Raw genomic sequence first — 5,943 nt, 5'->3', positions numbered from 1 at the left:
TTGAATGCGTCTTCTTCCTTCATGTGGTTTCACTCACAAGCTGTGTGTTTGGACATAACAAGTAGGATGAGCTCACTGTGGGCAGGGAAGGTCTTCTGCTTTTGGGAAATATTAACTCACTCACTCCTAGAGATTTTTGCTACTTCTTTAAAAAATGTATTTAAAATGAGCATGTACATAGATAGTTTTCTTCAACAACCAATTAACATGCAAACAATAAAAACATTAGCTTTGATACTACGCCTATCATTTGTCTCAGAAAAATGTAATAAATCCGCATTGGGGTAAAAATATATTGGGTAAACTACGGATATAGTTCAGTGAGTTAAACTTTAACTTAGGCCTTACTTTTTCTAAAGCGTTTGTAATCTGTTTGCAAACACTATACTTACTCTTAATCTTAATATCTAACCCAACCAGTTCTTGTACCATCATTCTTTTCTAGGGCACTAAGATTCCAATTACTTAAAATACTATGTCTTCTATCCCCTTATATCTGTATTCCAGCATGCTTTCTGTCTTTGTCTTGGAATGAGATTACTTGGTTTTGTCCTGGTCCTGGGGGAGGGAAACAGTCGAATGCATAGTTATTGTTTTGGGAGATGATATTTTCTCTGTTATGTATTATTATATTTGTTAGGTATATTGAATGTATGATGTAAGCATTTGAGTGTATTCCTCTTTGTAGGATTTTGTGCTTGTGTCCGGATGAGACTTATAGGTGATCTCAAACTAAGTACATTGATGGTATACTCTTGGAATCTACATCTGATCCCTATTTGTTCCCAGTTCCCCTATGTCTTACTTTTTCTTGGGTACTTTAATTGTAATTCTAGATCTTTTTACTATCTCATTTTATTCCTTTTTACTGGCGCTGATATAACCTTAATGTGTTGCAAGCGCCGTAAAATCCTTAAAAACAAAGTAAGCATTTGAGTGTGTTCTTCTTAGTGGGATTCAGTGCTGGTGTCTGGATGAGACTTGGGTAATCTGAAATACGTGTACTAAAGCATGTGAAAGCATGGTTCCTGACTAGGAACATTTGGCAGAAAATAGGGGCCGTTTCCATGAATGTGGACCAGCGCTTAGTCTCTCTCTCTAACTTTAGTCGAGGACTTTTAAAAAATCGGATTTCATGTGAGCTAAGCAAGTCCCAGACTAAAATCACAGCACATTCGGACTAAGTTTGGCCAAGTTTTAGGTTAGACGTTTGCTGAGGCAGGACTTCAAGTCTTAGTCTTGAGACTAGTTATCGGAAACATCATAGCATCGACAAGATATCTGCTAATTTTAGATTGAGTGCTTCGATTCGGAAGGAAAATACGTCTGTTACCAATTACAGAGGCAAAAATTGGCCTGTTGCTATTGACATTGGCTTAAAAAACTATAAGATAAGGGACCGTTCACAATTGAAGTCAACCAAAAGGGGGGGGGGGGGGGGCTCCCAAATGTTGATGTCAACCGTGCTTTTAGGACAAACTACTGCAAAATATTTCCACAGCATTTCTTGCCACCTCTTGTTCCAGTCAAAGCGTATTCTGGTGGCCTCAAGATAGATTCCACTTGTCATTTCGGAAGTCTGTTTCAGGCACTCCATTTTCAAATTAGTGTTCATCAAAGCATGAAACCGTCATGCTTTGATGAACACTGTCCGTCTCATCCAGACACAAGCACAGGTCCCTACTAAAAGGATACACTCACTCAAATGTTTACAAATAATAAATCGATGGCCCGTTGATCAAACCTCTGAAGCAGTCTCTTTGCGATACTATACTTCAAAGGTTTGATCAACGGGCCATCGATATAATATCTAAACAACACATAATACAATGCATAACAGAGAGATAATTTACAAGGGAAAAAAATTATAATCTCCCAAAACTGACTACACATTTGACTTGTTTCCCTCTCAGCAAGGGAATATGGCCAGGGCCAGGACAAAACCAAGTAATCTCATTCCAAGACAAAGACTAACACAGAAAGCAAGTAACAGTCTCGTCACTTTTTGATTTTAATACAATTACAGTAAGTCTTGTGTCATCATTGCCTCGCTGGAACTGGTACGTATTAGAGTAAAGCGTCCCATTTGCATCAGACACTGATCATTCATGTTTCGCACGCACACACTCATCATCCACACAAGCAGGCTTAACACATTCATTAATAGTATTAATGTTAAGCATGCATTATTAATACATTTAAGGCCACATATTATGGAGAGCAATGGCAGAATTTGTTTCCATTCAATATAAACATAAGGCAAGAGAATTTTATTTGTTTGTTTTTGTTTTTAAGGGTTTTACGGCGCTTGCAACACATTAAGGTCTTATCAGCGCCAATAAAAAGGAAGAAAATGGGATAGTAAAAAGGTCTAGAATTGCAATTAAAGCATACAAGAATAAGGCAGACATAGGGGAATTGGTTCAAATAGGGAACAGATGTAGATTCCAAGAGCACACTATCAGTGTACTTAGTTTGAGATCACTAAAAGTCTCACCCAGACACAAGCACAGGTCCCCACTAAGAGGAATACACTCGAATGTTTTACATATCGTATATAATATAAAGAAAATATAATACTATGCATAACAGAGAGATGATTTACAAGGGAAAAAAATATCTCCCAAAACTAACTATACATTTGACTGTTTCCCTCTCAGCTAGAGTATCCCGCCAGAGCCAGGACAAAACCAAGTAATCGCATTCCAAGACAAAGACAGAGAGTGAGTTGGAATACAGATATAAGGGGATAGAAGACACAGTAAGTGCCTCCCTGCCCACTATGGGAGGCCAAGAACCCCACCCAGAAAGAATTTTATCAACAAAAGCTTGGGTTAATAATAATAAGAATAAACTTTATTCCTCCTTTTTGGATATTGTAAAACAGACGTGGAAAATAAAAGAGATGGCTTAAAGTATTGACATTTAAAATACACAAAAACCAGCATTAAATAGATGGCGAATACCTCAAAATATATTAAATTAGAATGTATCTATTAAATGCAATAAATATTTCACTGCACGTCGGAAAATAAAAATGGTGTAGAAATAGATAAATTAGTGAGTACAGAATCATTATGCTAAAATTATCTATAAGAATGTAAACCATACCAGCTGTTTGTTTGTTTGTTTGTTTGTTGCTTTAGGTCTCTTCCAACACAATTGAGGTTATATGAGAGACCGCTGAAACAAAAAAACAAGCAATCTAACAAAAATAGTACAAATGTAAATCAAAATCATAACCTAAAGATATCATAAGCTAAATTATAAATAACCAAGAACAAACAGACAGAAGATTTACAGAAAAAAAAATATCCCCTGTCAAAAATACAATCACAAACCAAAGAAGCAGGATAGGCTAGTAAAGAGAAGAAGAAACGACATCACTATCGGATCGTACACCCATGCGAACATCATAGGTATATGATTCAAGGGTGATGCTCCCATCCAACCACCCGCTGCTAAAATTATCTATAAGAATGTAAACCATACCAGTTAATAACAAAAAAAAAAATTGAAATAAATATAACAATAGAGGTTCATAATTCTTGAATATTGAATAATCTGATGCTTGTCGGGAGAAAAGACCGTTTAAGTCTTTCGCTTTTGATGGAGAGAACCCTGTCACTTCTAATAGATTCTGTGATGTGTTTATTGAAGGGATATTTCTTACAATGTTTTATTTTGTAAAATGTTCAGAGGCAGCACCTTTTAAATAAAATGTCAACATCGTCTATTCTATTAGTATTAGTATATTTTGATGCTCTTTTAACTCTTTTCACTTTTCACTCTACAAGCGTTGAAGACTGTTTTTTTAAAGGATTTTTAAAATCCAAGTTAAATCATAAAGTTATTGTTATATCTTAATTAAATATGATAAGTAATTAGTTTGAAATTTAATACTATACATTACATAAACTTCATCACTCTATCTGTTACAGTTTTAATTATGGGATTTATTGAAAAGATGTATTTTTTGGTTTTCTGCAAAAATTCTGGGAAAATGACATGTAATGAATAAAATGGGTATTATACTTCTAAAACCTGTTTTTGAGTCATAAAATCTAAGAGAAAACACCTCACAATATAAAAATGCAAAAGTAACTAATAAAACATCATTCTTCAGCATAATCTACGTTTGAGTGGCATATTTTGAAGCACTTCGGATCAGAAGCAAAGAATATAGATAAATATCTAGGTATTTTTTGTCCATCTTGATTGACTTGCTCTAATCCTCTATAAAATTGAAACTGGTAATCGAGTATCGATACTGCCCTGCACTATTCAACGGTAAAATGTTTGACTCGCGTTGAAGACGAGTCATGCATGCACCAGCACTTAAAAAACGAAAATATTTTTCACGATATGTGATCCTGCATGTATACGGGACTAGTCTACACAGCCGATGACTGGTCCCGTATATTTACGGGAATAGTCCTTAGAGATTTTTTTGTTTTTTGTTTTTTAACGGTTTCACGGTGCTTGCAACACATTTAGGTTAAATCAATGCCAGTAAAAAGGAAGAAAATAGGATAGTAAAAAGTTCTAGAATTACAATTAAAGCACCCAAGAAATGGGAAGACAAAGGGGAATTGGTTCAAATAGGAAACAGATGTAGATTGCAAGAGCACACTATCAAAGTTCTTAGTTTGAGATCACCTACAAGTCTCATCCTGACACAAGCACAGCTCCCCACTGAGAGGAATACACTCACGTGTTTACAAATCAAATAATACGTATACAAAACATAATACAGTGCATAACAGAGAGATGATTTACAAGGGAAAAAATATCATCTCCCAAAACAATAACTATGCATTTGACTGTTTCCCTCCCAGCTAGACTAGGGCCAAGGGAAAACCAAGTAATCTCATTCCAAGACAAAGGCAGAGAGCACGATGGAAAAGATATAAGGGGATAGAAGACACAGTATGTACCTCCCTGCCCACTATGGGAGGTCAGGAACCCCACCCAGTAGTCCTTAGTTAATAGTTCGATTTAAGAGCGTTTTATCAGCCAAAAAAGACAACACACTTTCAATGACTGATCTATAAAACAATGTGGGTAGGCTTGAATCGATTTTAAAACTAGCAAAGAAAAACCCACTGAAAACACTAAAACACAAATCTGTAAATTAAAACAGTATTCACTTACAAGACAGACAGAAAAAACCAATGATTAACTCTTATGCTCAAAATTACTAACAAAATAATGACCATCTCCCCAGCATTTTGGGGGTTCGTCTCAAAATATCTTCCACCCAGCTTTTAGAATTTGGATATATATTAATAATTTGTTGCATTTTTTATTGTCAAATATCATATAATTATATTTGGGTAAGAAGTTGATTCCAAACAATTCTATAATCAGTCAATGATATGAACATATTTTCTGTTTCTGAAAATTTGCAAATGAAAACATTATATAAATTAAATGTGAGCATTTTAAGATTAAGTAAATTAAATCAGAAATGTACAAAATATCAAATATTTTAAAATATTAATTACTGGATAATAAATGTAAATTCTCAAACTGCTTTGACAGCAGAGTTGGTCAATTTAGATTCTGTTTGTTTTTGTTTTTAAGGGTTTTACGGCGCTTGCAACACATTTAGGTTATATCAGCGCCAGTAAAAAGGAAGAAAATGGGATAGTAAAAAGTTCTAGAATTACAAATAAAGCACCCAAGAAAAAGTAAGACATAGGGGAACTGGAAACAAATAGGGATCAGATGTAGATTCCAAGAGCATACCACCAATGTATTTAGTTTGAGATCACCTATAAGTCTCATCCGGACACAAGCACAAAATCCAACAAAGAGGAATACACTCAAATGCTTACATTATACATAGTATCTATTCGTCCTTCAGGTCGTATTCTTAAAAAGTGTCTAGCCGACCTTCAGTGCTTATGCAAATGAGGTAGGCGTGCAATACGTAAAGGG

The 5,943-nt window shown here is 35.0% G+C and overlaps 1 protein-coding gene across 1 annotated transcript in view; it reads left to right on the top strand.

Annotated features, from left to right (window-relative positions):
- Positions 1–5,943, top strand: part of LOC144973588 (zinc metalloproteinase nas-6-like) — a 699,617-nt gene that overhangs the window by 39,565 nt on the left and 654,109 nt on the right. The gene's annotated exons all lie outside the window — the stretch shown is intronic.

Source organism: Berghia stephanieae, chromosome 5, assembly GCF_034508935.2.
Source record: "Berghia stephanieae isolate SIO BIC M18660-M18661 chromosome 5, UCSD_Bste_1.3, whole genome shotgun sequence".
NCBI classification, from domain to species: domain Eukaryota; kingdom Metazoa; phylum Mollusca; class Gastropoda; order Nudibranchia; family Aeolidiidae; genus Berghia; species Berghia stephanieae.
This window is presented reverse-complemented; position numbering and strand designations above follow the sequence as displayed.